Consider the following 12670-nt stretch of genomic DNA (forward strand, 5'->3'; position numbering starts at 1 on the left):
ATCCGTCCTCTCAGTAAAAACATGTCCTCTACGGTTTCCCGCATGGCTAATCATCTGTCGGCTCTCACTTATGTCAGAATAGGATACATTTATCCTTTTGCACACTGTCACTGCGCCCAACATTCACGAGTTTCAAGCTCGTCACAGTTATCCTATCCCAGATCCTACTCAGAATACCACAGAAAAGGTTTAGACTTTCCAGATCTCAAGAATGCTGCCAATTGGTTTTAGCATCTACCACGAAGGTTCTGATCTCACGAGTTTGAGTGATCTGTTATCAGGAGATGCATGTTAAACTCGTGGATTAGAAACCCAAGAGATACGCACTCAAGCTGTCGCCCAATGACTATGTTGAGCTCATGTAAAATGGAAGTGGTTGTCAGGCACGCATTCATAAGTTGGGGAATGATGATGAGTGTCACGGATCATCACATTCTCCATGTTGAAATACGAGTGAGTATCTTAGAATAGAAACAAACGTGATTGAATAGAAAACAGTAGTAATTGCATTAATCCATGGAAACACAACAGAGCTCCTCACCCCCACCTATGGGGTTTAGAGGTTCATACTATAGAAGATACAATAGGATTTGTCAAAAATGTCATAAGTTACAAAATAAATCTCTAAAAGTAGTTTTTATATGAAACTAGTAACCTAGGTTTACAGAGAATGAGTAACTAGATGCAGAGAGTGAAGAAATCCACTTCCGGGGCCCACTTGGTGAGTGTTTGGGCAGAGTTTCCTAGATTTCACGTGCATGTGCCATTTCTGGAGTTAAACGCCAGCTTGGATGCCAATTTGGGCGTTTAACTCCAACTTTGGTGCCAGTTCTGGCATTTTACGCCAGAAAAGGGTCTCTGGTGGGCGTTTAAACGCTAGTTTGGCCCATAAAATCTCGAGTAAAGTATGGACTATCATATATTGCTGGAAAGCCCAAGATGTCTTCTTTGCAACGCAATTGAGAGAGGGCGAATTGGGTACTTATAGCTTCAGAAAATTCACTTCGAGTGCAGGAGGGTCAGAATCCAACAGCATCTGCAGTCCTTTTTCAGCCTCTAAATCAGATTTTTGCTCAGGTCCCTCAATTTCAGTCAGAAAATACTTGAAATTACAGAAAAACACACCAACTCATAGTAAAGTCCAGAAACGTGATTTTTTCATAAAAACTAATAAAAATATACTAAAAAGTAACTAAAACATACTAGAAATTACCTAAAAATAATGCCAAAAAGCGTATAAATTATCCGCTCATCACCTCACATTGCAGATTTTCAAAACTTCACTTCTTTATGAATTTTCCACTTTACATGTTTTTTCTTCACTTCTTTGATCTAATCCTTGCTTCTAAGCCTAAAATCACTCAACAAACATATCAAAGCATCCAATGAAATTAAAGTGAATTAAATTTATCAATTTTAGGGTCTAAAAAAGATATTTTCACTCTTAAGCACAAATTAGAAGAGATTCATAAAACCATGCTATTTCATTGAATAAATGTGGGAATAGTTGATAAAATTCACCAAATTCAATACAAGATAAACCATAAAAATTTGGTTTATCACGTAGTTGGCCAAAACTTCCCAACCCTGTCTCAGAATTTGGTATAGGATCTCCGAGTACTCATAATCCTTCAGCTTGAAAGGGACTTCGAGAGTCACCTTCTTCTTCCTCACCAATCATAGAAATGGTCTTGATGGGCCTTGGAAAAGAATCGTGTGAAATCTCATGGCTCAAAAGTGGGGGCTTTCTCCTTTCTTTTCCTTGAAGACTCTCCAATTTTCGGTACCATGGAGGTAAGACATAATAAGCAAAAAGCTGAGCACCCTACACTAAATTTAAAAGCTTTGCTCGTTCCCAAGCAAAAGAAAAATATAAAATAAAAAAAAAAAGAAGAGGAAAATAGAAGAAAGAGATAGAGGAGATGGTGTATAGGCTTCGGCATTTTGGGTGAAGGAAGGTGAAAAATGAAGAAAGGGAATGTGTATGGTCAAGAGTAAGTAAGGAGAAAGAGTAGGGAATGTGTATAATAAATGACATGCAGACGCTTGTCATGCCTCTGTCCTAATACTGCACCAATGGCATGGTCACAGGCGTCACACATTAGTTCGAATGGTAATGTCTAGTCTGGTGCGAAAATGACTGGTGCTGTGACCAACTTAGCTTTCAGAGTCTCAAAGGCTTGCAAACACTCTGTGTCAAAGACAAATGGTGTGTCAGCAGCTAGCAGATTGCTCAGAGATTTTGTAATTTTTGAAAAATCCTTTATAAACCTCCTATAGTATCCTGCATGTCCCAGAAAGCTTCTGATTGCCTTAACATTGGTAGGTGGTGGTAATTTTTCAATTACCTCTACCTTAGCTTGATCCACCTCTATTCCCTTATTCCAAATTTTGTGCACAGGGACAATTCCTTCAGCCACCATAAAGTGACATTTTTTCCAATTTAAAACTAGGTTAGTTTCTTGGCACCTTTTCAGAACAAGTGCTAGATTGTCAAGACAGGAGCTGAATGAGTCTCCAAATACTGAGAAGTCATCCATGAAGACTTGCAGAAATTTCTCTACCATATCAGAGAAGATAGAGAGCATGTATCTTTGAAAGGTTACAGGTGCATTGCACAGTCCAAATGGTATCCTTCTGTAGGCGAATACTTCAGATGGACATGTGAATGCTGTTTTCTCTTGGTCCTGAGGATCTACTGTAATTTTGTTGTAACCTGAATAGCCATCCAAAAAGCAGTAGTAATCATGACCTGCTAGTCTCTCTAGCATCTGGTCTATGAATAGTAAAGGAAAATGATCCTTTCTGGTGGCTCTATTGAGCCTTCTATAGTCAATACACATACGCCACCCTATAACTGTTCTTGTAGGAACCAGTTCATTCTTTTCATTATGAACCACTGTCATGCCTCCCTTCTTGGGGACAACTTGGACAGGGCTCACCCAGGGGCTATCAGAAATAGGATAAATAATCCTAGCCTCTAGTAACTTAGTGACTTCTTTCTACACTACTTCCTTCATGGCTGGATTTAACCGCCTCTGTGGTTGAACCATTGGCTTAGCATCATCCTCCAATAGGATATTGTGCATGTATCTGGCTAGGCTAATACCCTTAAGATCACTTATGGACCATCCAAGAGCTGTCTTGTGTATCCTTAGCACTTGAATTAGTACTTTCTCTTTCTGTGGCTCTAAAGCAGAGCTTATGAGCATGGGAAAAGTGTTATCCTCTCCTAGAAATACATATTTCAGGGATGGTGGTAGTGGTTTGTGCTCGGGTTTAGGAGGTTTCTCCTCTTCATGAGGAGTTTTCAGAGGTTTTTTTGTTTTCTCTAGTTCCTTCAGATCAGGCTCAACATCTTTAAAAATGTCCTCTAGCTCTAATTTGAGACTCTCAGTTATATTGACCTCTTCCACCAGAGAGTCAATAATATCAACACTCATGCAGTCGTTTGGGGTGTCTGGGTGCTGCATAGCTTTGACAGCATTCAACTTAAACTCATCCTCATTGACTCTCAGGGTTACATCCCCTTTTTGGACATCAATGAGGGTTCGTCCAGTTGCTAGAAAAGGTCTTCCTAGAATGAGAGCTGCACTCTTGTGCTCCTCTATTTCCAGCACCACAAAGTCAGTGGAAAAGGAAAACGACCCAACCTTGACAATCATGTCCTCAATTACGTCTGATGGAAGTTTAGTGGAGCCATCAGCAAGTTGGAGGCATATCTAGGTTGGTTTGACTTCTTCAGTCAAACCAAGCTTTCTGATAGTGGATGCAGGTATCAGGTTGATACTTGTCCCCAGATCACATAGAGCTGTCTTGGTACAAGCATCCTCTATTATGCATGGTATCATAAAGCTTCTGGGATCTTTAAGCTTCTCTGGTAAGCTTTTCAGAATGACTGCACTGCATTATTCAGTGAGGAAAACTTTTTCAGTTTCTCTCCAATCCTTCTTATGACTTAAGATCTCTTTCATGAACTTAGCATAAGAGGGTATTTGCTCAAGTGCCTCTGCAAATGAGATCTTTATTTCAAGAGTCTTAAGATAATCTGGAAAGCAGGCAAATTGTTTATCCTATTCCACTTGGTGGAGTTTTTATGGATAAGGCATCTTGGCTTTATATTCTTCAACCTTAATTACTGCAGGTTTATTCCCTACAGAGGTGGTTGGAGAAGCCTGCTTAAAGGGGTTGTTATCAGCACTTGCAGGTGTCTGACCCATCATTGGCATTTGAACGCTAGGATTGAAGGCTGGATGGGTGTTTAACGCCAATTTTCCACCCTTTTCTGGCGTTTGGACGCCAGAATTGGCCATCCACTGGGTGTTTAACGCCAATTTTGCACCCTTTTCTGGCGTTTGAACGCCAAAATCATTCCTCTATGGGCTCTTACGGTCCTCAGAGGGATTTTGGGCAGTGGCTTGGTCATCCTCTGTCAGTTGTCCCTTTCTTGGCATCCTGCTGCTTTGAGTTGAGGTATTCAATGTCTTTTCACACCTCAGATGAACAGCTTGGCACTCTTCCGTTATTTGTTTAGATAATTGCTGTCTTGTCTGATCCATTGTGCTTCCATATTCTTGTTAGCATTTTGAGTGTCTTGTAGTATCTCTTTAGATTCTGCTAACTGTTTTGTTAGAGCAAGTAATTGCTGATTGAGTTCAGCAACTTGTTCTGGAGGACTAAGTTCAGTAGATACTGCTTTAACCTCTTCTTTCATGGAGGACTAACTACTTAAGTACAGATGCTGATTTCTAGCAACTGTATCAATGAGCTCTTGAGCCTCCTCAATTGTCTTTCTCATGTGTATAGATCCTCCAGCTGAGTGGTCTATAGATATCTGGGCCTTTGCTGTAAGCCCATAATAGAAGATGTCTAACTGCACCCACTCTGAAAATATTTTAGAGGGGCATTTCCTTAGCATCTCACTGTACCTCTCTCAGGCATCATAAAGAGATTCATTATCCTCTTATTTAAAGCCTTGGATGTCCAGCCTTAGCTGTGTCATCCTTTTTGGAGGGAAATATTGATTCAGGAATTTGCCTGACAACTGTTTCCATGCTCTTATGCTGGCCTTGGGTTGGTTGTTTAACCATCTCTTAGCTTGGTCTTTTACAGCAAATGGAAACAGCAATAATCTGTAGACATCCTGATCCACTTTCTTATCACGTACTGTGTCAGCAATTTGTAAGAACTATGCCAGAAACTCAGTAGGTTCTTCCTGTGGAAGACCAGAATACTGGCAATTTTGCTGCACCATGATAATGAGCTGAGGATTTAACTCAAAATTACTGGCTCTGATGGAGGGTATACAGATACTACTTCCATATGAAGCAGGGGTTAGCATATGAGCCCAGAGTCCTTCTGGACTATTCATTTCCATTTAGGTTCATGATGGAGAAAGGGAGATGATGTGAATTGCAAATAAACAATTTTTCTCTCTCTCTTTTTTTTTCTTTTTGAAAACCGAAATAAAAAGTAAAAAAATAAAATAAAATAAATGAAAAATAGAATATAAGTTTTGAAAATTAAGAAGGGAAAAAGAAATAAGAGAAATTAGAAAACTAAACTAATTAATTAATTAAAAAAATTTGAAAAATTTTGGATATGATTTTCGAAAAATGAAGAGAGAGAGAAAGTGGTTAGGAAGATTTGAAAACGATATGATTTTAAAATTTGAGATTAGAAAAGATAAGATAAGATTTTGAAAAAGATATGAATTTTGAAAAAGATTTGAATTTTGAAATTTAAAACTAAGATAAGAAAAAAATAAAATTTTAAAATAAAAATCTGAATTTTTTTAAAAGGAAAATTTGAAAATTCAATTAAGATAAAGAGAAAAGATATTTTTGAATTTAATGAGGAAAGAGAAAAACAATAAAATGACACCAAACTTAGAATTTTCAGATCAAAATAAAGAAAGCAAACAAGAAAACTTTGAATGTCAAGATGAACACCAAGAAAACTTTGAAGATCAAGATGAATACCAAGAACAATTTTTTGAAAATCTTTAGGAAAATAAAAACACAAAGGACAACAAACTTAAAAATTTTTATACTTTGGACACTAATAATTAAAAAATGCACAAGAAAAACAAGGAAAGACACAAAACAAGAAAAACTAAGGATCAAACAAGGAAAATAAACAAGAACAACTTGAAGATCAAGAAAGAACACAATGTATATATTTTCGAAAAAATTTTTAAGAAAAATTAAAACATGCAATTGACACAAGACTCAAACAAGAAAAAAAATTTTTTTGAAAAGAAAATAAAGGACTCAAAGTTAGTGCATCTAAACCAAAAAGATAAATTCTTCCTAATCTAAGCAACAAGATGAACCGTCAGTTGTCCAAACTCGAATAATCCCCGACAACGGCACCAAAAACTCGGTGCACAGAATTGTAAATCACACTTTTCAGAACTCCGTACAACTAACCAGCAAGTGCCCTGGGTCGTCCAAGTAATACCTTACGTGAGTAAGGGTCGATCCCACAGAGATTGCCGGCATGAAGCAAGCTATGGTTATCTTGTAACTCTTAGTCAGGAGATTAATAATAAAAAGGATTTTATTTGTGAAAAGTAAAAGAGCATGAAAAGAATGGTACTTGTTATTCAATAATAGAGAGCAGGTTGAGGTTTCGGAGTTGCTCTGTCTTCTGAATTTCTGCTTTTCTACTGTCTTCTTCTTCCAGAAATGCATGTCCCTTCCATGGCAGGCTGTATGTTGGTGGATCACCATTGTTAATGGCTACCATCCGTCCTCTCAGTGAAAACATGTCCTCTACAGTTTCCCGCATGGCTAATCATCTGTCAGTTCTCACTTATGTCGGAATAGGATACATTTATCCTTTTGCACACTGTCACTGCGCCCAACATTCGTGAGTTTGAAGCTCGTCACAGTCATCCCATCCCAGATCCTACTCAGAATAACACAGACAAGGTTTAGACTTTCCAGATCTCAAAAATGCTACCAATTGGTTCTAGCCTTTACCACGAAGGTTCTGATCTAATGAGTTTGAGTGCTCTGTTGTCAGGAGATGCAGGTCAAACTCGTGGATTAGAAACCCAAGAGATACGCACTCAAGCTATCGCCCAATGACTACGTTGAGCTCATGTAGAACGGAAGTGGTTGTCAGGCACGTGTTCATAAGTTGGGGAATGTTGATGAGTGTCACGGATCATCACATTCTCCATATTAAAATACGAGTGAGTATCTTAGAATAGAAACAAACGTGATTGAATAGAAAACAGTAGTAATTGCATTAATCCAAGGAAACATTGCAGAGCTCCTCACCCCCCACCTATGGGGTTTAGAGGTTCATACTGTAGAAGATACAATAGGATTTGTCAAAAATGTCATAAGTTACAAAATAAATCTCTAAAAGTAGTTTTTATACTAAACTAGTAACCTAGGTTTACAGAGAATGAGTAACTAGATGCAGAGAGTGTAAAAATCCATTTCCGGGGCCCACTTGGTAAGTGTTTAGGCTGAGCTTCCTAGCTTTCACGTGCATGTGCCGTTTCTGGAGTTAAACACCAACTTGGATGCCAATTTGGGCGTTTAACTCCAGCTTTGGTGCCAGTTCTGGCATTTTACGCCAGAAAAGGGTCTCTGGTGGGCGTTTAAACGCCAGTTTGGCCCATCAAATCTCGAGTAAGGTATGAACTATCATATATTGCTGGAAAGCTCAAGATGTCTACTTTCCAACGCAATTGAGAGAGGGCGAATTGGGTTTCTATAGCTTCAGAAAATCCACTTCAAGTGTAGGAGGGTCAGAATCCAACAGCATCTGTCCTTTTTCAGCCTCTAAATCAGATTTTTGCTCAAGTCCCTCAATTTCAGTCAGAAAATACCTGAAATTACAGAAAAATACACCAACTCATAGTAAAGTCCAGAAACGTGATTTTTTCATAAAAACTAATAAAAATATACTAAAAAGTAACTAAAACATACTAGAAATTACCTAAAAACAATGCCAAAAAGCGTATAAATTATCCGCTCATCACCTGACATGGCAGATTTTCAAAACTTCACTTCTTTATGAATTCTCCACTTTACATGTTTTTTCTTCACTTCTTTGATCTAATCCTTGCTTCCAAGCCTGAAATCACTCAACAAACATATCAAAGCATCCAATGAAATTAAAGTGAATTAAATTTATTTATCAATTTTAGGGCCTAAAAAAGATGTTTTCACTCTTAAGCACAAATTAGAAGAGATTCATAAAACCACGCTATTTCATTGAATAAATGTGGGAATGGTTGATAAAATTCACCAAATTCAATACAAGATAAACCATAAAAATGTGGTTTATCACGTAGTTGGCCAAAACTTCCCAACCCTGTCTCAGAATTTGGTATAGGATCTCCGAGTACTCATAATCCTTCAGCTTGAAGGGGACTTTGGGAGTCACCTTCTTCTTCCTCACCAATCATAGAAATAATTTTGATGGGCCTTGGAAAAGAATCGTGTGAAATCTCATGGCTCAAAAGTGGGGGCTTTCTCCTTTCTTTTCCTTGAGGACTCTCCAATTTTCGGTGCCATAGAGGTAAGACATAATAAGCAAAAAGCTGAGCACCCTACACTAAATTTAAAAGCTTTGCTCGTCCCCAAGCCAAAGAGAAATATAAAATAAAAAAAGAAGAGGAAAATAGAAGAAAGAGATAGAGGAGATGGTGTATAGGCTTCGGCATTTGGGGTGAAGGAAGGTGAAAAATGAAGAAAGGGAATGTGTATGGTCAAGAGTAAGTAAGAGGGAAAGAGTAGGGGAGGTGTGGTGAAAGTGGATAAAGTGAAGGGTATTTATAGGTAGGGGTGGGAGGGTGTTTCGGTTTTGGGAAGGAAAGGGTGGAAAAATTGAATTTGAATATGGGTTATTGGGAAGAGAGATGGATGCGATTAATGAGAGGTGATTGGGTAGAGTGAAAGGTGGGTTGAGAGAATCAAGGGAAATGATGGGTGATGGGATGGATGAATGTAGATGGAAAAGTGGTTGAGAAAGGAGAGAGAATGGATAAGATTGAGTGAGTAAGTGGTTGGTGGTTGTGGTTTATCCATTGGCCAAAGAAGCTTCAAAATCCAAAATCTGCCCATTCTGCCTCTCCCCTGGGCGCTGAACGCTGGGCTGGCATTTGGCGCCACCAGGAAGATCTCCTCTTTTTATTTTTCCATCCCCTTAGTGGCGTTAGACGTCCAATATGGACGTAGAACATCCCAAGGGGACCAAATTCTTCCAAGCAAACGTCCAAATTAGACGTAGAACGCCCTTATGCCCACATCCCCCCTGGGCACTGAATGTCAGCCTGGCGTTTGGCGCCACCAGGGGGTATCCTCCAAGGTGTGTTGTTTTTCCTTCTGCGCGTTCCTGTTCCTATTCTGAGTGCAATACATGATCACAGACATTAGAAAAATGAGGAAAACTATGAGAATCAATATAAAATAAATTAATATGAAATCAAACTCAAATAAACTAAAATAAAATAAAAGAAAGTGAAAGTAAACTATAGGATACATATGGTTGGGTTGCCTCCCAACAAGCGCTTCTTTACCATCATTAGCTTGACAGACAACTCCTTTACGGAGGTTCATTGGGGCTCAGATCTTCACCCCTCATTGTGAACTTCCTTCCTGTGCTCTCATGAATCAGTTCAACATACTACAAAGATAGGATTCTATTCACCGTGTGTGGTATGACTGGACTTCTTGTGAAGACTACCCTCATGCCTGGTGAGAAGTCTTCAGTAGGAATTTTTTTGTCCCTCTAGCCTTTGGATACTTTCTTCTTGGGACCTCCTCCTTCAATGGTGGGTGGTGAATGCCCAATGGCAAACTTAAGTTTGATGTCAGGGGGATTTGTATGGCTTTCCACTAAATAAGACGGCCTGAGCACAGAGCTCTGTATGCTAGTACCTCCTTTATCTGAGATAGGTTGAGGTTTGGGAATTTTGAACAGTATGTGATCCTCCCAAAACCTTAGAACTAACTTTCCTCTCTCAACATCAATTAAGGCTCACCCAATAGCTAGAAATTGCCTTCCTAGGACGATAGAGTCATCCTTTTCATCTCCAATGTCAAGTATCACGAAATCTACAGGAAGGTAAAGGTCTTCAACCTTTACAAGGACGTTCTCCACCACTCTATATGCCCGCTTCAGGGACTTGACTGCCATCTCTAGTGAGTTCCTTGTGGGCTGCGCCTCTTAGATCATCAGCTTCTTCATTACAGAGAGAGGCATCGAATTTATGCTTGATCCAAGGTCGCATAGTGCCTTCTCAAATGTGATGGTCCCTAAAGTAAAGGAAATCAGGAAGCTTCCGAGATCTAGCAATTTTTGAGGTGGCTTCTTTTGCACTAGTGCACCGCATTCATTGGTCAACACTACGGTTTCATCTCCCCTCAGGACATTTTCCTCAGAGAATACACTTTTCAAACAGGCCATATAGGGAGGCTTTTTCTCCAGCACCTCGGCAAAAGGAATATAGATTTGTCAATCACAAACAATCCATGGCAATTGCTCCAAAAACTTGGTGTGCGAAATTAAAACTCGCACAACTTAACCGGTAAGTGCATCGGGTCATCCAAGTAATACCTCAGGTGAGTGAGGGTCGATCCCATGAGGATTGTCGAACTGAGCAAGCAATGATTATCCTGTTGGACTTAGCAAGGTTTGGTGTAAAATAATGATGAGAAAACAGTTAAGGTCTCAGAGATATTTATCTTTCTGGATTAAAACGTCTTACCAACTACTTTAACAATGAGTGATTCATTCCATGGCAAACCATAAGAGATTAAACCCTAATCTCTTAGTGATTTAATCTCTTCTAATCCTCATCAAACGCCACTCTCGTGGTCACTCAATTTGGATTAGAGGGTTAAGTTTAGAAAACTAGTTTAGCGCCACAAAAACCATAATTATCCAAAGCTAACAGGATTATATGTCACATATCCCAATTAGTCCATATAATTAGCAATTTAGGAGGAGTATTTTGGTGCACGAAATTGCAATCACACTTTTGCAATCCCGCACAACTAACCAGCAAGTGCACTGGGTCGTCCAAGTAATACCTTGCGTGAGCAAGGGTCGATCCCACGGAGATTGTCGGCTTGAAGCAAGCTATGGTTATCTTGTAACTCTTAGTCAGGATATCAGAAATTATCAGGATTGATTGTAAAAAGCAAAAGAACATGAAATAAGTACTTGTTATGCAGTAATGGAGAATAGGTTGAGGTTTTGGAGATGCTCTATCTTCTGAATCTCTGCTTTCCTACTGTCTTCTTCATCAAACACGCAAGGCTCCTTCCATGGCAAGCTGTATGTAGGGTTTCACCGTTGTCAGTGGCTACCTCCCATCCTCTCATTGGAAATGTTCAACGCACCCTGTCACGGCACGGCTATCCATCTGTCGGTTCTCAATCAGGCCAGAATAGAATCCAGTGATTCTTTTGCGTCTGTCACTAACGCCCCGCCTTCAGGAGTTTGAAGCACGTCACAGTCATTCAGTCATTGAATCCTACTCAGAATACCACAGACAAGGTTTAGACCTTCCGGATTCTCTTGAATGCCACCATCAGTTCTAGCTTATACCACGAAGATTCTGATTAAGGAATCCAAGAGATATCTACTCAATCTAAAATAGAACAGAGGTGGTTGTCAGGCACATGTTCATGGTTGAGAATGATGATGAGTGTCACGGATCATCACATTCATCCGGGTTAAGAACAAGTGATATCTTAGAATCGAAGCAAGCATGATTGAATTAGAAACAGTAGTAATTGCATTAATCCATCAAGACACAGCAGAGCTCCTCACCCCCAACCATGGGGTTTAGAGACTCATGCTGTGTGAAGTACACAAAGAAACGTGTAAAGTGTCATGAGGTACAGGAACAATGTCAAAAGGTCCTATTAATAGTAAACTAGTATCCTAAGGTTTACAGAAATGAGTAAATGACAGAAAAATCCACTTCCGGGCCCACTTGGTGTGTGCTTGGGCTGAGCATTGAAGCATTCAAGTGTAGAGACCTTTTCTGGAGTTAAACGCCAGCTTCCATGCCAGTTTGGGCGTTTAACTCCAAGTTTTATGCCAGTTCCGGCGTTTAACGCTGGAATTTCTGAGGCCGAATTGCTACGCCGAATTGGGCCATCAAATCTTGGGCAAAGTATAGACTATTATATATTGCTGGAAAGCCCAGGATGTCTACTTTCCAACGCCGTTGAGAGCGCGCCAATTGGGCTTCTGTAGCTCCAGAAAATCCACTTCGAGTACAGGGAGGTCAGAATCCAACAGCATCTGCAGTCCTTTTCAGTCTCTGAATCAGATTTTTGCTCAGAACCTTCAATTTCAGTCAGAAAATACCTGAAATCACAGAAAAACACACAAACTCATAGTAAAGTCCAGAAAAGTGAATTTTAACTAAAAACTAATAAAAATATACTAAAAACTAACTAAAAGATACTAGAAACATACTAAAAACAATGCCAAAAAGCGTACAAATTATCCGCTCATCACAACACCAAACTTAAATTGTTGCTTGTCCCCAAGCAACTGAAAATCAAAAATAGGATAAAAAGAAGAGAATATACTATAGACTCCAAAATATCAGAGAAACATAGTTCCAACTAGATGAGCGGGACTAGTAGCTTTTTGCCTCCGAACAGTTTTGGCATCTCACTCT

The sequence above is a fragment of the Arachis stenosperma genome, chromosome 7, assembly GCF_014773155.1.
Source record: "Arachis stenosperma cultivar V10309 chromosome 7, arast.V10309.gnm1.PFL2, whole genome shotgun sequence".
Classification (NCBI taxonomy): Eukaryota; Viridiplantae; Streptophyta; class Magnoliopsida; order Fabales; family Fabaceae; genus Arachis; species Arachis stenosperma.